Source organism: Sturnira hondurensis, unplaced genomic scaffold (genome assembly GCF_014824575.4).
Source record: "Sturnira hondurensis isolate 20B ecotype Veracruz unplaced genomic scaffold, ASM1482457v3 Scaffold0013299, whole genome shotgun sequence".
Classification (NCBI taxonomy): Eukaryota; Metazoa; Chordata; class Mammalia; order Chiroptera; family Phyllostomidae; genus Sturnira; species Sturnira hondurensis.
Window position 1 is genome coordinate 3,545,544 of NW_028085930.1, and position 24,702 is coordinate 3,570,245.

The 24,702-nt window shown below is 36.9% G+C and overlaps 1 protein-coding gene and 1 long non-coding RNA gene across 3 annotated transcripts in view; one reads left to right on the plus strand and one right to left on the minus strand.

Moving 5' to 3' along the window:
• The window catches only part of STAG1 (STAG1 cohesin complex component), a 400,795-nt gene that overhangs the window by 131,054 nt on the left and 245,039 nt on the right, over positions 1–24,702 (plus strand). The window lies entirely within an intron of this gene.
• LOC118997542 (uncharacterized) lies at positions 14,369–19,535 on the minus strand. The gene is made up of 3 exons (XR_005068680.1): positions 19,505–19,535; positions 17,461–17,467; positions 14,369–14,593 (listed from the first exon to the last, which is right to left on the minus strand). It is a non-coding gene; the product is annotated as an uncharacterized LOC118997542 (long non-coding RNA).

Below are 24,702 nucleotides of genomic sequence, written 5' to 3' on the forward strand. Positions count from 1 at the left end.
AGAGAGCTCAGCAAGAGGCATTGTTCCCTCTTGGACCCCTTCCTCACATGTAGCACCACAACACAGCAGTGTGGGTTGCACTGCCCTGGAGAATGCCGAAGACTTGGCTCCTTGCTACATAACAGGTGCACTGAGGAAAAAAAATATGGCTCAAATGAAAGAACAGGTCCAAGTTCCAGGAAAAATACAACTCAGCGATGAAGAGATATCCAACCTATCAGATGCACAGTTACAAACACTGGTAATCAGAATGCTGAAAAGTTGAGTATGGTCACAAAATAGAGGGAAAAGTTAAGGCTACGAAAAGTGAAATAAAGGAAAGTGCACAGAGAACCAACAGTGATGGGAAGGAAACTGGGACTCAGATCAATGATTTGAAACAAAAGGAAGAAATAAACATTCATCCAGAACAGAATGAAAAACAAGAATTCAAAAATATAAGGGGGAGGCTTAGGAACCTCAGGGACAACTTTAAAGCTATAACATCTAAATCATAGGGGTGCCAGAAGGAGAAGAGGAAGAGCAAGAAAATAAAAACTTGTTTGAGCAAATAATAAAGATGTTTCCTAATCTGGCAAAGGAAATAGACTTCCAGGAAACCCAGGAAGCTCTGAGAGCCCCAAAGAAGTTGGACCCAAGGAAGCACACACCAAGGCACATCACCATTACATTACCCAAGGTTAAAGAGAGAATCCTAAAAGCAGGAAGAGAAAAGACATAGTTACTTACAAAGGAGTTTCCATAGGACTCTCAGCTGATTTCTCAAAAGAGACCTTCCAGGCAGAAAGGGGCTGGAAAGTAGTATTCAAAGTCATGAAAAGCAAGGACCTACGTCCAAAATTACTCTGTCCAGCAAAGCTATCATTTAGAATGGAAGGAAAGATAAAGTGCTTCCCAGATAAAGTCAAGCTAAAGGAGTTCGTCATCACAAAGCCCTTATTATATAAAATGTTGAAGGGATTTACCTAAGAAAAAGAAGATGATCAAAAATATGAACAGTAGAATAACAACAAACTCACAACTATCAACAACCAAACCTAAAAAAACAAAGTCAAACTGAGTGAACAACTAGAACAAGAACAGAATCACTGAAATTGAGTTCTGTGACAGGAATTGGAGGAGGGAGCACAGGGGTAAAGGTATAGGGGATAAGAAGCATAAATAGTAGGTACCAAATAGACAGGAAGAAGTTATGAACAGCATGGGAAGTGGAGAAGCCAAAGAACTTATATGTATGACCTAGGGACATGAACTAAGGTGGGGGCATGATGGTGGGAAGGGAGGTGCATGGTAGAGGGGAATGAAAGGGTTAAAAATGGGATGACTGTAATAGCATAATCAATGAAATATATTTTTAAAAAAGGAACTGAAAAGAGTGTTCAGAATTCCTAGAGAGAAAATTAACATTAGAAAGAGCCTTCTGTATAGTAGTAATAACTACTTAGAACATGTATTAGAATACAAGAACCCATTAAGAAAGTACTAAAGAAAAACAAGTAAGATTTTTGGTGAAACAGAATAAAATACTATTTCATACTCATCATATTAAATAACATAATGGCAGGAAGATACTAAGAGTCAATCAGACAACAAAGTAGTAACTAGTCAAAGTGAGTATCTGCTGTGGAAACCACTTTTTTCTTTTTCTCTTAACTGAGAATATGTTGAAGAAACACAATTTAATTTCTAGATGTTACCTCTCAAGGAAATTTTTGTGTATGTTTATAAAAGAGGGTGATACAGACATTTTTATTGTTCTTTGTAATAGCAAAAAAAGGAGTAAATACTAGATATGTATAAGTATGAACAGGACAATTGATAAGTACAGTGTTAATATATTCAAACGCTTAAATTCTGTACAGCATTTAAAATTAGTAAAGTAGAACTCTGGGTACCATTATGGATAAATGTCAGAAATGCATTTTAAGGTGTAAATGCAAGCTACGGAATGATACATAAAACATTGTTCTACTTACATAAAGTATAAACACACGCATAAAATTATTGAACACCCAGCTTTTTGTATTCATTACTTAGAAGATAGAATGGGACTAGACAAGTGTTTGTGTGTGGAGTTTTACAGCTGTAACTGAACAAGAAACAAAAAGAAATAACTATGGTTGTTAAAATTCTAAGTGTTGTTGAAGCTGCATGATCGAAAGCTTCTTGTCTATCTTGTTTATTTGAAACAAAAATAAATGGGTGTTTCTGAAATGACTTTACAATACGGACTTGTAAACAGTTTCACTAGCTTAATAGATATTTATCATCTACCTCATATAACCAGATTCTATGCTAGGTAGTTTCTAAATGTGCAGAATTGATTACCACAGTTATGCCTTCATGGAATGTAGTGTCCTGAGAAACGTTACAGAATTTTTTAGTCAGAGAGATATACAGGATAGGTTGAAAACACTGAATTCACTTAGTTAAATCTAGAATACAGGGTCATGGAAGACTTGTCTGTATAGATAAAACTTGAACTGAGACTTGAGAGATGGGTAGAGTTAGATAGGCAGCTGCAGAGGCCATTTCTTACAGTAGAAACAGGACGTGTAATCTGTATGCTGACCATAGATGCTCTAGTAAAGATAGAGCTAAGAGAGAGTTTATTTTTGCGAAATTGTTATTTTAGAAAGAAAATGACTTGAGCATATTAGCATTTTTAGAAATACTGTTCTGAAAACAATTTAGATGACAACTTGTGGGTATATGGCTATAATCAGAGAGACCAGTTGGGGGGCTTCTTTTTTGCTCATCTAATTGGGAAGTAATAAAAGTTTGAATTTAAAAAGTGTCAGGATGAAGAGGAGGTGATAAATTGTATAGATACTAAGGCTATGAAGTGAATCTGAAAGATGAGGTAAGAGGAAGGTATCTAAGATGATTTCTAGCTGTTGTTTTAGTAGTTATGAATTAGTAAGCATTTAACTGAATTTCTGTAGTTCATATTAGCACTTGTATCCCAGATATCAACTTAAGAAGCCAAACTATAGTTTCTTCATTCAACAAAAATATATTAAGAGCTGATTGTTGGGGATTAGGTGCAAGAGACACAATGTAAACTAAACTTGCCTGACCGCTGCCTCTTAGTGTTTCAGGTTATAAAAGGGAACAGAAATCCTTCTTGCTAGTCATATAGTCTGTTAATATATTGTTATAAACTGTTTGTTAATATACCAGTACAAAATTGATTAGTGCTAAGAAGACTCCTTTTGGTCTTAGTGCAATGATAATAACTTAGGTGGATAAGGAATTGGAGTTAGCCTATAAATTAAGTATACTTAATGACACAGTTTGATCTTCTATTTGCTTTTGACAGGTGACTGTGAATATAAAACTGATTTTGTTCATATAAGTATGAATGGGAAAAACACAGGTGTCTTTTTTTTTAAACATAAATGTTAGTAACACTTTTATTCATAATAGTCAATAAATGAGTCCAGCTCTCTGTCACCAGGTTAATGGTTAAACAAACTGTGATCCACTCATACCATATATATTCAAATGTTATTTAAAAAATAATAGTTCAGGTTCAGAACTGTTGACAAATAATATCTCCCTCCACTGGCAAATATGTTACCCATTTCAACATTCATAAATGGAGAGAGACCAATCAGAAAGAAACATTAAGCATCTTAAAATGAATTAGGGAATCTAGTAGTGAAAAACCAGACACTCCCAGGTGACTGATGTGTAAAACTCTGCAGCCAAATGTAATCTAAAACCGCATTTAAGAGGAGTAAGTACATATGCATTTGTTGTTAAAAGAGTACTTCATAACCAGTCATTTTAAATAAAATAAATTTTTGATATCAGTATTGTATTTAAAGTTAAAACAAGGCAGCAGAGAAAATGACTTCTTGAACTGGATTTTAATTCAGCTCTTGGCTTCATGTGGCCTTTACCTAAAATATAATTCTGAAAATACAGGTAGTAAAACATAGGTGTCTTACTATGCCTTACTTTCTCACAGAGAGAGTCTGTGATCAATCCTTTTCTCTCCATAGGGGGGGAAACTTTGTTTTGAGGTAAAACTATGGACTTTTATGACATTGATCTAGTCCCCAACTAACAAGTGCGTTTTGTGCCAAATCTCTCAAATGCATAGGGATCCTTACCCAAGATTTAGCTGTGACTACACCAAGGAAAGTGAAAAAGCACCTGTGAACTTGTTAGAATCTCATCTGTTAACTTGTATTTGAACTGACAATTATATAGTGAGAGTATGGGAGTTGTATATATTTCTGAGCTGTTTTCATTCCACTATTTCTGAGTGAGGTGTTTATATTAATTTCTGAATGTTCACTGAAAAGTTTAAAAGTTTCAAGAAGTATTAAAATGGCTTAAGAATGCCTAAGAAGTAAATGTAATACAAGAAATGCTAATGAGACATTAGAAAAAAACGAAATATTCATTCACACACTGCATAATAATGTTTTCAGCCAGTGATGGACAGCATTTATGACAGTGGTTCCGTAAGATTACAATGGTGCTAAAAAATTCCTATTGCCTAGTGACATCATAGCTGTTGTAACATCACAGTGCAGTGCATTACTCAGGTGTTAGTGGTGATGCTGGTGTAAACCTGCACTGCTAGTGAATAAACGTATAATATATACTTTAATAAGATAAGTATACTTTAATAATAAAAGTATGGTATATGCTTTATTATATAAAGTATTATAAATTATATTATATATATTAATAATAAAAGTAATAATATATACATAAAATTACAATATATACAGTCTAGGTTTAAGTGAACTATATGATGTTTGCAGAACAATGAAATACCTAAAGAGGGATCTTTAGAACGTACCCTTGTAGTTAAGTGGTGCATAACTGTACTGTTGACTAAAATGAAACTTATTACAAAGGAGGCCAGAAAATATTGAAAGAATGAAATACTGTAATAAAAATGAGTAAAACCTCATAGTACTAAGCAAATTCTATTCATATATTGAATAAACTTAATATGTAAGTGAAATACAAGAACTATGTTTTTATATCTGTGACCACTACAGTGTAAGATATTGGATAAAGGATTTAAGGTCATGTAATAAAATATTAAAACATACGTTCTGACTTTTAGAAACATAATTAAATTTTTTAAATTAAAGTATAGTTAATATACCATAGGTATATATAGTTAATATACCTAGTTTCAGGTATAAAGTCTAATGTATGGCATTAGTTTCAGGTATACAACATTTATTTATCTCATGAAGTGATAACCACAAATCTGACACTGCTTGGTAATTATGATACTGACTATATTCCCAATGTTGTACATTAATCACCATGACTTATTGATCTTATAACTGGATATTTTTACCTCTTTTAGTCCCCTTGAATTTTTTGCACTATCCCTCTGGATATTCTCGATGAATATCTTTATTCTCGATGAATCTGTTTCTGTTCTGTTGCGTCTGTAGGTTTCGTTTTTTTAGATTCTACATCTAAATGAAATCGTGGTATTTGATTCTGTGTCTGACTTAATTCACTTAGCATCATACCCTCTGGGTTCATCTGTGTTGTCACAAATGGCAATATTTCATTCTTTTTTTAATGATTGAGTAATATTCCACCCCCCCATGTTGTTTATCCCTTTGTTGATGAGCTTAGATTGCATTCATATCTAGGCTATTGTAAATAATGCTGCAGTGAACATAGGTGTGAATATATCTGTTTGAATTAGTATTTTTGTTTTCTTTGTATAGATACCCAGAAGTTTAATGGCTGGGTCATGTGTTAGTTCTGTTTTTAATTTTTGAGGAAGCTTATACAGTTTACCATAGTGGCTGTACCAACTTGCAATCCCACCAACAGTAATTTAACATAAAACAACATTTACATAAAATCCAGCTGAAGGTAAAAGTAGAAAACTGAAAATAAAAATTGTTTAAGATAGAGTTTATTTTTCTCCTGAGTAAAAGATCACAGATAGCCCTGGCTGGTGTAGCTCAGTGGATTGAGCGTGAGCCTGTGAACCAAAGGATCGAGGTTCAATTCCCAGTCAGGGCATATGCCTGGGTTGCGGGCCAGTTCCCAGCGGGGTATACATGAGAGGCAGCCATGCATCGATGTTTCTCTCCCTCTCTCAATCCCTTCCCCTCTAAAGATAAATAAATAAAATCTTAAAAAGATCACAGATAGATGGTGTTTCCATGATGGTAGGTAGATTGTCAAATAATTGAAATAGTTAATCTTTAGTAATTATTAAACTGTACGTAATCATAACTTCAGAAGCTATATATTTTGATGTTTTTCACAATTGAATTTTTTTTTTTTTTTTTAAAGAAAGTAGCTGTTAAGGTAACAGGATTGTAGTCTGTCACCCAGGAAGCAAACATTTGGTCCTGTTCCCAGCCCTGTGAATATCTTTACAACTTGTCCAGTTCTCATTTCTCTGTCCCAACTCAGATGGGTAATCTGGGCCTAATGTTCCTACTAATGGTGACAGCCAGCCACATGTCCCAGGAAGAAGTCGATGTTTTAGGGGTGGAAGGATGGGAAGGGTATGTTTTAGGGGTGGAAGGATGGGAAGGGTATGCTCTTGGTGCTAGGCATTGGGCTTTTGAGGTGAACTGCTTCATTCCAGACCTCTTCATTCCTGCAGATAAAAGCATGTATGAGTGGCCATAGTGTGGCCAGACCTGATTAAGCCTACCAAGCATGCCTTTGTTGACACTGATTGCCTGTACAACCTAGATGTGACAGAAACGGTGTTTGAAGGCTCACCAGTGTAACCAGATGTTATTGTGTTGGTAGGTGAACCTGATGGGCATCCATGCTGTGAAAAAGGAAAATCTGATCCTGTCAGTATGGCTTAGTTATGGTTGGAGCTTCATCCTGTAAACTGAAAGGCAGTAGGTTAGATTTCCAGCCAGGGCACAAGCCTTGGTTGCAGGGTATGTCCTTGGAGGGGGTACACATGAGAGGCAACTGATGAATGTTAATCTCTCACATCAATGTTTCTCTCCCTCCCTTCCCTTCTCTCTAAAAGTCAATAAACATGTCTTCCTGTGAGGATTAAAAAAAAAGAAAAAGAAAAGGAGAACCTGAACCTACAACCCAACACTTGTTGCCAAAGCATCACTGCCAGGAAACCTGTACTATATAAACTCAGACTAGGAAGCTGAACAGCCATGGCTCTTTTGTGACTGCTACAGGCTATATGCCAAGTACTTGCTGGTTGTCCACTACAAGCAGCCCACCATCTATATGAAGCAGCAGCAGAATACCTCTCAAAAGACTTTTTGTAAGATGGATATTGCTGGCTCTGCCTGTTTTTAGAGGAGGATTAGGTACAAATTGCCATAGCAGTCTTGTGCACTTCAGTGAAAGTCCCCTGCTGGTAATGTCTATGTGAATAAGGTCCATCCCTGTCCCTCCTTGAAACATTTGACAAAGTAGCTCCAGTGTTGTCATTGTAGTGGTCCTGATGGCCACTGTTGCTGGCATTGCAATTCTGTTGATTACCATCAGGAAGAAGTTGGGGAAGTATAAGAAAGTAGGAATCAAGGACAGGGTCCAGAGGGGAGAGGGGAGAGAATCATAGGGGAAAAGGGAATGGACTCACATGAACAAGTATAAAGGACACATGGACAATAACTAAGGGTGGGGGGTGGAAAGGGGAGGGAGGCGGGGAGCATGGGGCGGGGGGCAGGCAGGGTTGGGAATATAAGACAGAAACCTGTACTTGAACAAGAATTAAATAAAAATTATATTTAAAAAAAGGACTGGGGTAATTGAATATATTACCACCAGGTTTGTAGTGGGCAAGGCAAGAGAATAGGATTCTTGGGTCTGGGTCACTTCTAGGCCAAATTTGATTCTTGGCCCAAGACAGTTACTTCTATTTCCCTACCTTTTCTCCCTCTCCGTCCTAACAAGTTCTGATCCTAAGAACTTGTTAGGCTTCTAACAAGGCTAAGGCTTCTTAGCCTTAGGCTAAGGCTTAAGGCTTCTTCTCTTTCTGGCTTCATGTCACAGCCTTTCTTGAAGAAGTTTTTCATATCCCTTCTTGGTTCAGGGATGAAAGACAAAATCTCACTTTTTAAAGTAAAGGCAGACACAAGAGGTCTCCAATGAATGAATTTTTTATTATGTTCAAAATAAAAGGTTAAGATGATACCCCAGGATCATTTAAAAGTGATGGAATACCTTTTGAAGGCTTCAATGAATTTAAGTGTAGAACAGTGCTTTTCTTTCTTGAATTTAAATTAGTTGATTGACTCTGTCTCATTACAAAGGAAAGATTAGCTTCTTCATCTTAAATTATCTATTATTTTATCGTGGGTCTTCTTAATGAGAAGAAAATTTGTCTTTATTTGGCCTTCCATAATGGCCATATTACTCTCTCTTATACCATCAACACATTTAGTGGTGGTATAACACAGTGTATTATTTTACCTTTCTAAACACATTTTTTTGAGAGGAGACTGTCCAGAAACATAGATTTATTCTTCAGCTCACCTTTATTACAGCTGTTGAATGTTATGAATAGGTTTTATTTTGTAACAACATACATATTTTGTCATTGGTAATTTTTTATGGTTTTTTACTATAATAAATTTATTGAGATTTAGTAAAATATGAAGAAGACATGAAGCAAAAGGTAGAGTATGAATTTGTGTCAGGTTATACCAGTACCTTCCCCCTTGCAAATAAAAAAACCCCTCAACTTTCTGTTTTGAACTTGGGGAGATTGTATGTAAGAGGCAAATGAAAATAAATGGAATTTCACAAATACTAAGTGGATAAATGGAATAGTTAATCAAGATATATTTCATCTTCAGAAATGTTCAGATTTTCTAGGCCATGGTTTCTTCCCACATATTATGTTTTTATAAAAATCATTGATTCCTTTTAAGGTTCAGCTGGATTACCTTTGAACGTCTTCATTGCATAAACTCTGCTGTCACATTGCCTCATCTTGTGTATATCTTAAGCAGTCACTTGGTCTGGTGTGTTTCATAATTAGTTTAGTACCTTAAAACTCTTATGTTATTTGAGAATAAGAGTAAGAAAGTTGTAAACATAAACTGCATTTCTCTGCCAGGTATTTGTATGTGTGTGCATAAGATATAAATGGCTAGTTTTATTTCATAGTTATTTGAAAATCCTTAAATGATAGGTTAATATTTACTTAAGAGTGAGTTCCTGGTTTTTTTATGTAATTAGAATGTCTCTCTGAAATGAATTTTGTGGATATTTTAATCTATCCCCAGCAGCTCTAGCAAGTGCATAGGGTATTACTACGTGCTGTGAATAATAATTTTCAGATATTTGTGGCTTGTTATGATAGACATTAATTTTGCAGTTAGGTAAGTGTCCAGCACCAGAATTAGTAGTAGGCATCTTTCTTTCATATGATATTCAGGCATCCATGCTTTTTTATTTTCTGGCTCCTTATTTCCCCTAGAACCTTTGTCTTGTTTGCATTCAGTGGATGGGAAGAGAAAGGAATGGAGAACACTACTTACTTCATAGAAGCTTTTGATCTCTGTGTTTACATTCTATTAATGGGAAGTTATCATATACTAAGGTGAGCTAGATAATGTGGTCCACAGCTGGCTACCTCCTTCTCCACATTAGTACATACTGAGTACATACAAATTTGCCATACTATAGTTACTTGTAGATAATTACAAGGCAATTACACAGCACATATTTTTATTTTTGTTTAATAAAATAACCTATTTAATAATCTATTTTTCTCCAGAAAAATAATTATAAAAGCCACTGATTAGTGTTAGGATAAAAGCTTAAGTTGCCTACAAGTTATTTATAACTAAAGTCCTTAAGAAAGTTAGATACTCTAATAGAATTTCCTACAGCCTCTATTTGTTATTTCCAAAGGTACCTGTTTTTTTACAATATGTTTAGCTTTAGTAAACACTTTGCTTTTGCTATTTTCTGTGTACTTGCTGATGTTAAGCTTGTGGCTTTAAATTAACTTGGATGTTTTAGATTTTACTAATTCCCTTCATGATAGCTCCTAAATAATTTTCCAAAAAGCATCATTCACAGATGTATCACATTTTATATAGATGGCCTAGAGGAAATTCAATAAGTAAATATATGACTGTTGCTGTATTTGTGATGATAGTCAAATATGTATGTAAAAGAATATCTATCTATATAGATATAGATATGTTTATATATCTATAATATATATCTGTGATATGTATATTATAGATATATCTATGTAGGTATATACAGATATATATCTATATAATATATATAAATATATCTATTATATAAATATATCTATTATATAAATATATCTATTATATATATATATATATATATATATATATATATATATATATATATATAGCCTCCTGCTGTAAATGCCTCTTGGGTGGTACATGGGGAATAGGGGTGGGTAGTATGCTGTGCCCGCAATGTGTTCTTCATGCCCCGCAAAAGTGGGGAAATCAAGGATACCCCTCTCCCAGCCAGATGGAAGGAGGCTGGATATTAGCCCATGGGTGGAGTGGCCCCAAAACTTTATTGGCTGGAGTGTTATCCTCCTTAACTAATGCTGCACATTTTAACGCCCCACCCCCAGAAGGGTTATATATAATGCTTTTATTGTCATTTATTCAGTAATAAATGGCCTTTATTTTCCTACTTAGGTGTATTTATATTGTTTATAGATGTTCGAAGATGGAAAATACTGTGCTTTTTACTAGTTTTATTGCAAGAGGGGACCTAACTTACTTTAATGCTTGTGGTCAAGATACCTTGTTTATATGTTCAGTAAGAATTGAAGTAGAAACATCACATGAATAAAGATATGTTAAGATTTCTTTCAAGAAATGAGATTTCTTGAAATTTGTTTGTTCACATCAGTAAATTTGGATTGAGTGTGCTTAGTCAGTTTCTTATTCTGTACAGTAACTTTAATCATGTATAAAGCAGAACTTTTGCTCACCCAAATTTATAATTGTTTCCAAATTGTATATATTTGGAGAAAATTATATATATTTTGATATAATTCCATAGTATTTGCTAGGCTTTGGTCTTAAACCTTGAGTTTTAAACAAAAGATTTGTTACCTCCTGGTGAGAGTTTTCAGTCTAAAATAGGATATTTTCATGTAGAGTCAAACATTTTGGTAGGCATGAACACAGATAAGGAGAGTGGTAAAAATTGGAATTGATTTTAAAGAAATAAGAAAGGAAGCTGATCTGAGATATTTTAAATGATTGTTAATGGCATTGATGACTAAATTTGTACCACTCCATGTAATTGTTCAGTTTTTTTCCTGCAGCTTGATAACCGTGCATTAGAAATGCGGATTTATTGTTCAGTATAAAAAACAAAAATGTAAAGTTGTAATAGGTATTTTTTCAGTGGTTTTAGGCCTTTGAGTGTTCTGACTTACTTGAAACAAGACAAGAACTGATCTGGCATGCATGGTCTTGGTGTTTATAGATGTTTTAGTGTTTACAGTGTCAGTGGGCTATGATATGGATGTCTCCTAAGTGGCTCCAGAAAGGACTGCCTCAACACATGTCCTCAAGAAAGTTAAAAACTCAATATTCCCTATTAAAACTCTAATTTTTACCTATCTCTGAGATCATTGTGTTGGTGTGTTTCTTGCTAGTTTCTCCTTGTGACCTTTTTATCATCTTGTGACATTAAATTGATTGTGCTTGTCTTTTTCTGTCCATTTTAAATAGATCTGACATATTAAACTCAGTATTTTTATTAATATCTTTTATTTTAATTGAGAAGATTATGATAACAAGACTGGACAGGTTATTCTGGATGATATAATAGGAAATAATTTACCTATAATATCCATAGCCTGACTTTGTTTATGAATCAGGCAGTATGTTTTAATTTAGGTGTCTTGATCTCAACAAGACATGTTAAAGACAAATATTTAAAACATTGAAAGAATTATTACCAACTCTGTTACAACAATTCAGGTATTTAACAGCAAGACAGGTGTGTTTTCACTAGAATTGTCTTTCTTAGTAATTCATGCTATCATGTTCATTCATATATCTTACATTGGTCTGTTATAGTACTTCCTGGTTATTTGGAGCGAGCAGTTTCACACTTTTGCCCCTCACTATATGCAGTAGTAGATTATTCTTTAGTCACTAAAATTTGGCAGGATTTTTCAGAATTTTTATTTGGTTTGTAAAAATTTTTATTTCGTCTCCTAATAAGTTCCAGAAGAAATTGATCAATCCCAGAGTAAAATGAAGGAGAAAAAATAACGGGGCCAACTTTAAGTACAAATATTTGACATTTGAGCAGGAATTTTATAATGATCTTATACTAGTGGTTGAAGCTATCTTATAAATTAGGCACAGTAATAGATTACAGCAATAACAATACAGAAGAAATAATACATTCTAGACAAAAGTTGTGTGAATGAGCTTGTACTCGCTTGTGTACTCTGGAGTGTTTGCTCTCTAAGTCCCTTTCTCATAATTGAAGCTGCTACTAAGTAACTGATGGGTGGATCGCATATATAGAGTGGATATGGGGGACAATTCACATTTCAGGCAGGATAGAATGGGGCATTGAGAAAATTCATCATGCTATGCAGAACACTAATTTAAAACTTAATTATTTCTGAAAAATTTCATTTAATATTTTTGGACTGTGAGTAACTGAAACCTTCCAACACAAAACCATGGATAAGGGAGGGACTACTATACTTAGCACTTGGTGAGTAGTGGACAAATGATTTCCTTTTGGATATATAATTTTTTAAACATTCTTTTTTTATTTTTTATTTCATTAAAAAAAAATATCTTTTGATTATGCCATTACAGTTGTCCCATTTCCCTCCTTCATTCCCCTCCACTCTGCACACCCCTTATCTCATTCCCTCCTTTAGTTCATGTCCGTGTGTCACAAGTTCTATAGATTCTACATTTCCCATACTATTCTTGCCCTCCCCCTGTCTATTTTCTACCTACCATCTCTGCTACTTAGTCTCTGTACCTTTTCCCTTTCTCTCCACCTCTCATTCCCCTGCTGCTAATCCTCCATGTGATCTCCATTTCTAAGGTTCCGTTCCTGTTCTAGTTGTTTGCTCAGTTTGTTTTTGTTTTAGGTGTGGTTTTTAGTAACTGTAAGTTTGCTCTCTTTTTACTGTTCATATTTTTTATCTTCTTTTTCTTAGATAAGTCCCTTTAACATTTCATATAATGAGGGCTTGGTGATGATGAACTCCTTGAACTTGACCTTATCTGAGAAGCACTTTATCTGCCCTTCCATTCTAAATGAAAGCTTTGCTGGATAGAGCAATCTTGGATGTAAGTTCTTACCTTTCATGACTTGGAATACTTCTTTCCAGCCCCTTCTTACCTGTAAGGTCTCTTGAGAAATCAGCTGATAGTCTGATGGGAACTGCTTTGTAGGTGACTGTCCCCTTATCTCTTGCTGCTTCTAGGATTCTCTCTTTCATTTTAATCTTGGCTAATGTAATGATGATGTGTGATGTGTCTTGGTGTGTTCCTTCTTGGGTCCACCTTCTTTGGGACTGTCTGAGCTTCCTGGACTTCCTGAAAGCCTATTTCCTTTACCAGATTGGGGAAGTTCTCATTTATTTTTTGTTCAAATAAGTTTTGCACTTGTTGCTGTTCCTCTTCCCTTTCTGGTACCCCTATAATTCGGATGTTGGAACTTTTAAAGATGTCCTGGAGGTTCCTAAGCCTTTCCTCATTTTTTTGAATTGTTGTTTCTTCATTCTTTTCTGTTTGGTCATTTGTTTCTTCTTTCTGGTCCACTCCCTTGATTTGAGTCACAGTTTCATTCTCATCACTATTGGTTCCGTGTGCATTTTGCTTCATTTCATTTAGTGTAGCCTTTATTTTTTTACCTAATTTGCAACCAAATTCAACCAATTCTGTGAGCATCCTGATCACCAGTAGTTTGAACTGTGCATGTGATAGGCTGGCTGTTTCTTGGTTCCTTAGAAGTATTGGCTCTGGGGCTTTGAGCTGTTCTTTTTCTTGAGCCATAATGTTTTGGTCTTGACGCGCCTGTTATGTATGATGGGAGAAACCTTAGGTATTCACCAGGATGGGTCAACCCAGTCGTAGGGTTATGACTGGTGGCGGGGTCAGAGAGGGAGAAATGGCCTTTATTCTGCTCTCTCTCGGATTTCAGTCCCCTCTGCTGCTTCCCATGTGGGTGGGTTTGTGTATGTTCTAGGACCCTGCAGGTCTCTGCAGTGAACTTTCCTGTGAGGCTGGGAGCCTCTCCCGGCACCTCAACCCCTGAAAGTTTTTCCAGTTCGTGCTTTTAGGCTTTATTTCCTGGTGATGGGGTCCTAGGTTGCACAGTCTGTTTCACTGTTCATTTTTCCACCTGGTTTATTTGCATGTGAATGTGTGACCACGATCAGCCAGCTGCCCTGTGCCCTCACTGGGTTCTCCCATTGCCACTCCACACGTGGGATCTGCCAACCTCTGCCTGCTCACCTGGGTTGGTCCAACAGCCACCACTTTTTCCTGCCATGACCCCTCCCTGCAGGCTGCTGACTCCACCCCTCTTACTGGTCTGGAGGAATGGTTCATTGTTGCCAGACTTTGATACAGTTCAATTTCTGTCTGTTTTGGTTGCCTTTTTGTTTCTAAGTCATTGTTGTCCTTAAATTTGATTGTGCGAGGAGGTACAGTGTTTCCACCTACACCTGCGTCTTGGCCGGAAATCCTCCATTTATTACTTCTTGATTTAGGTCTACAAACTTTTGTCAGAAATCTAGTAAAAAATGTTTAAAGGAAGACAAAAAATTACCTATATTCATAAGTTTTATATTGTGATGTATTTCTATTTGGTATTGATTATAAACTGATTATTTCCATTGTCGATGATCCGTAAATGCATAGTGTTTCATATTTTGTAGTGTCTTTCATTTTTCTATTGATTCCATTTTGATTGTTTTATAATTTTTGTTACAGTAAGTGAAAATACATTGTTACTATAATACATTATGTTATAGAAACCACTGTTTTGCTAGCAGACTTACTCTAGGAGTTCTCTTGTCTCGAGAAAGTAAGTGATCATGTTGAGGAAGCCCATGTGGAAAGGAACTGTAGACAATTCCTTGGCCCTGAGAGATGTCTATAGCCAATAATTGGCATGAGGTTAGGGACCTGAATTCTGTAAACAACCACAAGGAAGTAAATTTTTTCAATAATGTGGGCTTGGAAGCAGATTGATTTTTCCTATGTGAGCTTCCAAATGAAATGTAGTATAGAAAATGCCTTCTTGCAGCCCTTATTGAAGTAGAAGATGTAGCTGGGCTGTGTCCAGACTCCTGACTGAAAATGTCAGATAATAGATAACCAAGGCAACTATATTATGGTGGACAGCAGGAAAATGAACAGTTCTGAAACTGTAATGTGAAGGTATACTTTTGTTCATTCAAGTTAAAACCAACTTATTTAGAGTGGTCCTTGTTAAGTAGAGAAAAAGGCATTAGCTACATATGAAGTGCCAGGGGCTGCAGCTGTAGTAAAAGTCGTCCTTTAATTAAGTTTATGATAATCAGTAGTTCTTCAGGATCCATCTAATTGCTATTTTGAACAGACAGGTGAGTTTAATGGGGATATAATAGGTTTTACCACCTCTGCTTCTTTCAGGTCTTTGGTTAAACTCTACAGTTCCCCCAAGGATGTAGTGTGACTTCTGGTTTATTATATTGGTATTAAATATTCCTGCCTTATAATGCCCTTTATCCCATGGCTCACAAAGTCAATGTAGGTTTCTTGTAGTTGCCAAGTATGTTTGTTACATGTGCGTCAGGAACCAAGAAAATAACCACAGAGTTTGTCCCTGGACAATTTTGGTTCACTCTTAGTCAGATTCTAGTTCTAACCCATGTATCAGTTGACCACTTTAAGGCCCTGCTTTTACTGGTGGACCACAGTTGTGTTTTGAGTCCCCAGAAATTTAGGTCAATTTAGGAACAGTGTCTATTAATACATGAAAGGTCTGTTTTTTTGTTTTTGTTTTTTAAATAATGCACAGTACCTCTAAGTAATGGTCTCAAGTCTCTGGGCAAAGATTAGAGGAAAATGTATGGCATGTACTTGTTGCAGAATACTTGAGGAGACCTGGTCTCAATTTCATTCCATGACTCTGGATCTGTGAACTAACCCAGGTTTGGCAACTGGTAAGAAGGCTATAACTCTCCTCTATTAATCTAAGTTAGACTTCCGGATATCAGACCTAGAATTTTTCTGTTATATAAATCAAACACTACTCCAGTAGGCTTCCCACCAATTTTGTTCCTAGGGGCAGTGTAATTGATTAGCAATTGGCAAAAATCTTTGTAGGCCAAGATATTCTGATTACCAGTATATCCCTGTTGTTCTTAACAAATAATGTTCCCACCTTGTCTTTGATGATTAAGCCTGACTACTTGGGCTGTTACCTTGGATCGTAGCATTTCCACTGAAACATGGCTTAAAACAGTAGCTATGTTGTTTTCACAACAGCTACATTTCCTACATTCACAACAGCTACGTTTCTCTTCACAACAGCTATGTTTCCTACACTGATACCTGGCTTAAAAACAAGAGTAAGCACAGACCTTTGTAAGGATATAGATGTAGATCCTCCCTCATTAATGTGGTTCTCATTTCTTTCTGGGGTCTCTTGTGGAGCATAGTTGAGGAGTAGGAGTATGAAATTCTCCCATCATAAAACCAGTGATTCCTAACTTTCTAAATTATTGGATTCTTTCCTCAGCCATATCAATGCCAAGGAAGCTTGAAATCTCAACCTTTAAATCCAACTTTCAATGCACCAATCAGATAAGCTATTATAGCCCTATCCAGCTACATGAACTATGATATTTAATCTGAAATCACTAGTAAATACACCCCATATTAATTTGGTCTTATGTAGCATTATACTCTACCCTAGTAGTCCAGATATTTGCAGAATCCACTCTCACACATGGTCTTTGGTTTCTGTTGGATGTGTAAGCTATTTTTCCTTGGGTCTTAGTATATATCTGTTATGCTGAAGCAGAGATTTGGCCCTAGTTATGGATTTAGTGGCAATAGTGGCTTGCTGTGCTAAGTCTTTAGGAGAATAACCGTCTACCCATGAGAGAGTGTCAGAGTTTTAGGTCAGGGAAGGTTTGTATTCACAGACACTGGAAAGCAACCTACTTTCTCTGGTTTGCAAAGTTTCCAGTTACTGGCAGAGGTTATGGGGAATAAGGAAGGGTTACAAATTGTTAGTTTCATTCAGAACCAACCAGGTGTCTCTGTTCCACTTTTAAGAATCCCATTCTTTCCTAATCAAGGTCTTAATGTTCAAATGAGAAACTTGATGAGACTGAATTCACCTGTTATAATCCAGCAACCTACATAATTAAATTTTTGGCTTGATTTTCAGCAGTATCAATACCCATACCTACAAGAAAGAAGAGATTTGTTAGTGGAATCATGGAATCACTCTGGTTCTTACACTGTGACTTAAGCTGACTTGAACTTGTCATTTTTTCTCTTACATGTTCAAGTATAGATAGACCTATCTCACATTTATATAATGTCCTTGTAGTCGTTATTACTGCCATTATAGCAAATGTGGTAGCCATTTAAGCTCCCAAGGCATGTACTTGAGTTGATGCTTCAATACGTGTTAACCACAGGTGATAGCATGGTTGGTTTTCTGAAACTGTTTCATGCCATAGATTAGTAGCACCCCAGCACCCCATTTCCTTGGCAAGGAACTAAATCCTGTGCCTAATCCCAGAGGCATGAACAAAGCAGTCTCTAAATCTAATTTTTTAAATATATTTTATTGATTATGCCATTACAGTTGTCCCATTCCCCCCCGCCTTTATTCCTGTTCACCCTGCACACCACCTCCCCCACCATTTCCCCTCTTTAGTTTATGTCCATGTGTCACAAGTTCTTTAGATTCTATATTTCCCACACTATTCTTGCCCTCCCCCTGTCTATTTTCTACCTACCATCTCTGCTACTTAGTCTCTGTACCTTCTCCCCCCTTCCCCTCCTCCCACTCCCCTGTTGCTAACCCTCCATGTGATCTCCATTTCTAAGGTTCCACTCCTGATCTACCTGTCCTCTTGGTTTGCTTTTGTTTTAGGTGTGGTTGTTAATAACTGTGAGTTTGCTGTCCTTCACTGTTCATATTTTTTATCTTGTTTTTCTTAGATAAGTCTCTTTGATGATGAACTCCTTGAATTTGATCTTATCTGAGAAGCACTTTATCTGCCCTTCCATTCTAAATGAAAGCTTTGCTGGATAGAGCAATCTTGGATGTAAGTCCTTACCTTTCATGACTAGGAATACTTCTTTCCAGCCCCTTCTTTCCTGTAAGGTCTCTTTTGAGAAATCAGCTGACAGTCTGATGGGCACTCCTTTGTAGGTGAGTGTCCCCTTATCTCTTGCTGCTTCTAGGATTCTCTCCTTTATTTTAATCTTGGGTAATGTAATTATAAGATGTGCCTTGGTGTGTTCCTCCTTGGGTCCAACTTCTTTGGGACTCTCTGAGCTTCCTGGACTTCCTGGAAGATTATTTCCTTTGGCAGATTGGGGAAGTTCTCCTTTATTTTTTGTTCAAATAAGTTTTGCACTTGTTGCTGTTCCTCTTCCCCTTCTAGTTCCCATATAATTCAGATGTTGGAACTTTTAAAGATGTCCTGGAGGTTCCTAAGCCTTTCATCATTTTTTTGAATTCTTGTTTCTTCATTCTTTTCTGTTTGGTCATTTGTTTCTTCTTTTTGGTCCACTCCCTTGATTTGAGTCCCAGATTCCTTTCCATCACTATTGGTTTCCTGTGCATTTCCCTTCATTTCAGTTAGTTTAGCTTTCATTTGTTCCTCTAATTTGTGACTAAAATCAACCAGTTCTGTGAGCGTCCTGATCACCAGTGTTTTAAACTGTGCATGTGATAGGCTGGCTATTTCTTTGTTCCTTAGAAGTGTTGGCTCTGGGGCTTTGAGCTGTTCTTTTTCTTGAGCCATAATTTTTTAGTCTGGTAGCACCTGTATGAGAGGCGGAGCCTTAGCTATTCAACAGGGCAGGGCAATCCACCCTTCTGTGGGTCTCTCCAATGAACTCTCTGTGAACCTGGGAGCCTCTCCTGGTACCTCGACCTCTGAATGTTATTCCAATTGGTGCTTTTAGGCTTTAATTCTCATTGCTTGGGCCATGGTTCGCGTCGTCTGTCTCACTACTCGCTCCTTTGCCTGGTTTACTTGAGTGTGAATGTGTGACCATGGTCAGCCAGCCACCTTGCGCCCTCATTTGGTCTGCCTGTTGCCACCTCACGCCTGGGATCTGCCAACCGCTGCCTGCATGCCTGGGTCAGTCTGGTCACTTTTTCCTGCTCAACCTTTCTCCGCCAGCTGCTTATTCCGCCCCCCTTTCTGGTCTGGGTGAATGGTTCGTTGTTGTTGGATTTCTGTACAGTTCAATTTTCTTTCTGTTTTGGTTGTGTTTTTGTTACAAAATCATTGTTGTCCTTAAACTTGGTTGTGTGAGGAGGCACAGTGTTTACACCCACGCCTCCATCTTGGTCATAAGTTATAAATCTAATTTTAATAGGTTTATCTTCTCGAATCATTCCTGGGATCAATTCTGTACCAATCTGGGTTCACTCAGGAGTTTGAAACCACACAGTAATTTGAATTGTTAAAATATATTAGTAATTATTAAACTATTAATTGTATTATAATTACTAAACTATGATAGAGGAATAACCATGAAAATATAATGATGATTCTAATGGAGATCCTAGGGCTGAAGGAGATTTTTTTGAGGAAAGACAGATTTAGAAGGGCGGTTCCAGTTCTCCAGGCTGGGGTTCAGACCTTGTTAGATAAGGTATTGTTTCGGCCTATTGAATGACATAGAAGTTCACTGCGTTGCCTCAGCCCAAGCTAGTTCAAAGTTGCTGGGCTGCAGGAAACAGCACGCTGAGGCACAGTCACATTGAGTGTAGTAGACAGTTTGTACAATGGAAGGTGAAAGACTGCTTCCATCATGAGAGATGGAATGTGCTGGTGTCCATGTTGGCAGGACTGCATCAGGAGGGTAATCACTGATCCCTGTCTGAAGCACATGGTTGCCAAGGGTCTGCACTCCCTTGGTGTCAGGCTGGGACAGACCACTACTGCATTTGCTTATTCAATAAGTCCTCACTTAACATCCTTGGTAGGTGATTATAAAAGAAATGATATGTAATGAAACTAGTTTTACCATAGGCTAATTGCTTTAACAAGTGTTCAGTTCCTATAGCATCTCATCACCATTGCAACAAAATGATGTTGTTCAAGGATTTTCTGTATATACTCATTACCAATGGACTATGCAGCAAGAGCAGGGAAAGATAAACTTTAACATACCAAAACTAGGAAGAGAAGCCCCTTTCTCTTGCAGTGTCCTTCCAGAGCTTGATGCTAATAAAGTTTAACAGAGTTCTTACTAGGAAGGGAAAATGCTTATAAAGTCTAGTCCATTTTTATAGAGCAGATACTGAAGAGTAACTTTGGAGCTGAGACACAATAAATTGATAATTAATGCAGAGGCTTTCCTCAGATATCTGGTATTGGTAGCTATTTGCTTATCTTAAGAGCGAAACATTGAATGCAGATTGGCTGCTCTGGGTAAGTAGAGTTTGTATATGTTATTTGACTTTAATTATTGGTCTTGAAATTTATAAGATTTTTTCTTTTTCCTTAGAATTTATGAATTTTTACTTGGATATGATTGTATGTGTCATTTCCCAGTTCATCCTGGCAGTAACTAGATAAGTCATGTTATGTGTAGATTTAAATCTTTTATTGATCAGGTAGATTGTCTTTTTAAAATGATCAGTTTGTCTTCTTCTCAAACACCTACACGTTAGATCTTTTAGATGCATATATCAAGTCTTTTACCTGATTCCTCATGAATTCTATTTCTGCAGTTTTGTTTTGTGTTGAGAGTTTTTTTCCTCCCCCACTCCATTTCTAGGACATTAAACTCATTTCTCCATAGTGGTTATTCTTTCATTCATCCAGTGATTATTTAAATTTGAAAGTTTTTTGAGTATATTTTATTGATTATGCTATTAGAGTTGTCCCATTTTTTTCTTTTTATTCCCCTTTGCCTTTCATCTCCCTCCCATCAGCATTCCCCCTCCTTCCCAGTTCATGTTCATGGGTTTTACATGTAAGTTCTTTGGCTTTTCCATTTCCTATACTATTCTTAACCTCCTCCTATCTATTTTGTACATACCATTTATACTTCTTAGATTTGGTAAAATTTGGTATTTTGTAACAAGTTGTGTAAGTTCATTCTGGAAGAATCCCTGTACCTTTTCCCCCATTCTCCCCTTCCTCTCCCCACTGATAACCCTTCATGTGAACCCATTTCTGTGATTCTGTTTCTGTTCTAGTTGTTTGCTTCATTTGTTTTTGTTTTTGTTTTTTTAGGTTCACTTGTTGATAGTTGTGTTTGTTGTTATTTTACAGTTCGTGGTTTGATCTTTTTGTTAGAAATCCTTTTAACATTTCTTATAATAAAGGCTTGGTGATGATGAACTTTTTTTATTCCTCTATCTTATCTGGGAAGCACTTTTTCTGCCATTCCATTCTAAATGAAAGCTCTGCTGGATAGAGTAATCTTGGATGTAGGTCCTTGCCTTTTATGACATCAAATACTTCTTTCTAGCCCCTTCTTGCCTTTAAGACTTCTTTTGAGAAATCAGCTGAGAGTTTTATGGGAACTCCTTTGTAGGTAACTGTTTCCTTTTTTCTTGCTACTTTTAAGATTCTTTCCTTATCTTTAAATCTTGGGTAATTTAATCATGATGCGTGTTGGTGTGTTCCTCCTTGGGCCCAACTTCTTTGGGACTCTCTGAGCTTCCTAGACTTCCTGAAAGTCTATTTCCTTTGCCAGATTGGGAAGTTCTTCTTCATTATTTTTTCAAATAAATTTTCAGTTTCTTAAGCCCTGGCTGGCGTAGCTCAGTGGATTGAGCGCGGGCCTGCGAACCAGACGATCGCAGTTCGATTCCCAGTCAGGGCACATGCCAGGGTTGCAGGTCGGTTCCCTGCAGGCCAACTCCCAGCAGGGGACACACAAAAAGCAACCATACATTGATGTTTCTCTCCCTCTCTCCTTCCCTCTAAAGATAAATAAACAAATAAAAAAATATTAAAAATAAAATAAAAAATAAATTTTCAGTTTCTTGGTCTTCCTGGGTTTTTTTCTGGCACCCCTATAATTTGGATGTTGAAACGTTTAAAGGTGTCCTGGAGGTTCCTAAGCCTCTCTTCATTGTTCTGAATTCTTTCTTCATTATGCTCTGGCTGAATGTTTATTTCTTCCTTCCTTGTGTTTCAAATTGTGGACTTGAGTCCTGATTTTCTTCCCTTCACTGGTGGTTCCTGGTATATTTTTCTTTATTTAACTTTCCTTCACTTCTTCCTTTATTTTGTTTTTGTATTCAATCATTTCTATGAGTATCCTGATTACCAGTGTTTTGAACTCAGTGTCTGATAGGTTGGCTCTCTCTTTGTTGCTTAGTTTTCTTCAGGAGTTTTGATCTGTTTGTTCATTTGGGCCATATTTCTTTGTCTTAGAGTACCTGTTATATTGTATCAGGTGGAGACTAAGGTGTTCACCAGGGCGGGATTACCCACATTGTTGCATCATGGCACTGTATGTTCGGTAGGGCTTAGAGAAGGAACAATGCTGCTTGCTTGTTTCTTGCCCTGCTGCTTAGCTCTTGACTCTATTTCAGTAACTTCCTCCACTACCCACAAGCAAATTGGGCCCTTCTTGTGCTGATTCCTGGGTGGATAGGCTTGTGTACATTCTAGGACCCCTTGTGCCCCTCAAACAGACTGTCCTATGAGACAGGGAGTTTCTCTTCCTACAGCAACCCTGACAGGTTTTTTTAGCCAGAGTGTTTGAGGCTTTATTTCCTGTTCTGGAACTCTGGGTTGCGTGGTGTGTCTCACTCCCAGGTTGTTTCTCCAGGTTTTTATCCGCATTTGAAGTAGGGTCTTCCCATTCTGCCAGCCACCACTGTGCCCAATCGGCCTGCCAGGTGCTGCATTGTCATGTGTCCTCTCTTCCTGGTTTGCCTGTGTCTGCCCCTTTTGCCAGTCTCATTGAATGTTTTTTCTTTTAAAGACTTTTTTAAAGGATAGAAATAAAGATTTTTGAAATGAATTATTTATTTTTTAGACAGAAGAGAATGGAGGGAAAAAGAGGGGGAGAGAAACATCAATGTGTGGCTGCCTCTCTTGTGCCCTCCACTGGGGGCCTGGTCTGCAACCCAGGCATATGTCCTGCCTGGGATTCGAACTGGCAACTCTCTGATGCGCAGGCTGGTGCTCAATCCACTGTTTCCTCTCTGACTCTTTGGTTGTTGGAATTGCATACAATTTGATATTTTTGGCAGTTCTGGTTGATTTTGTTTTTAAATTGGTTGTTATCCTTTTGGTTGTGCTGGGAACCAAAGCATATGTACCTATGCTTCCATCTTAGCTGGAAGCCTCTGAAATTTTGTTTTTTAACTGCCAGGAAGTCTTTTCCATTCTTTAAATTTCCCATTTGTTTCTTATATACCCAATTTATAGTAATTTTTCCCCCCTCTTGGTTGCCAAATCTTTCAGGCAATTTATTTTGCTTTGACCTTTTAAGTATCTTCAATTTGGTCAGTCAAGTCAAATTATTAGAATCCCTTCATCAGCACAAAATTGTGTATAGTCGATATTGTCATGGTCTTCATTCCTGTGAGTATCACACTAACCAATAGTCTATTAATTGGTAGTGTTTTCCCAGTCTTAGGAATAGGAGGCAACTCAGTCTATCCTAGTTGTCTGCTGTATTTCCTCTGAGGCCAGTAATTTTCAGCAGATCTACCCAGGACCATACACCTCAGGGCTTCTAAGGAAGAACAAGAAGTACTAGTTTTTTGTAGGCCTTTTTTTTTTTTTTTTTTTGCCAGTATCTACTGACCTCATGCTAGTTCAGAAGAACACTTTGTGCTCTTTCTGTAGGAACTCCTGCAGAACCCATAGCCTTGCCTGCACCCTTCAGGTAGGTATTGCTACCTTGCTTGTCCTGTCAGTTGTTTTTGTCCTGAGTGAAAGTGTGATGGAGAGTTCATGAAGAATGCTTATTCAGACTGTCATTTGCTAAAATCCTCTGATGAGAGCTTTTGTTAGATAAATAGTGCAAATGTGAAGCCATCTTACAAACCAAACAAAAATATTTATAAAAACTTCACATTGGAAAGGTTGATACTTAAAATACTATTTTATTCTGTACCATTTCTCTATCATTTTATTTAGGCAACACTATTACATTATTCAGCTTTAAACCTAGTTACCAGGTTAAATTGAAAAATATACTTGATAATGGCTTTCTATTTAAAAAGAAAAAGAGTGATACGCTGTGTGTGGGACATTTATTTTTTCTGAAAAATGTTGTTGAAATTATGTTGTAATCTGGGATTTTATTCTTAACTATGGGATAAAATCTGTCCTGTTTCGTGAAGGGCCACACCATTTAGCTGGATTTACAAACAAATTTTCCTAAGTTTAGCCAGTAATAGAGTTGTGTAAAAGGACAGTGATGTGGTCACATTGTCTGGAAACTGCAGTTAGTTAATGCAGTAGGACTAGGAGTAGGAATAAAAAGTACGGTGTTGTATGTGTCGGATCAGTTT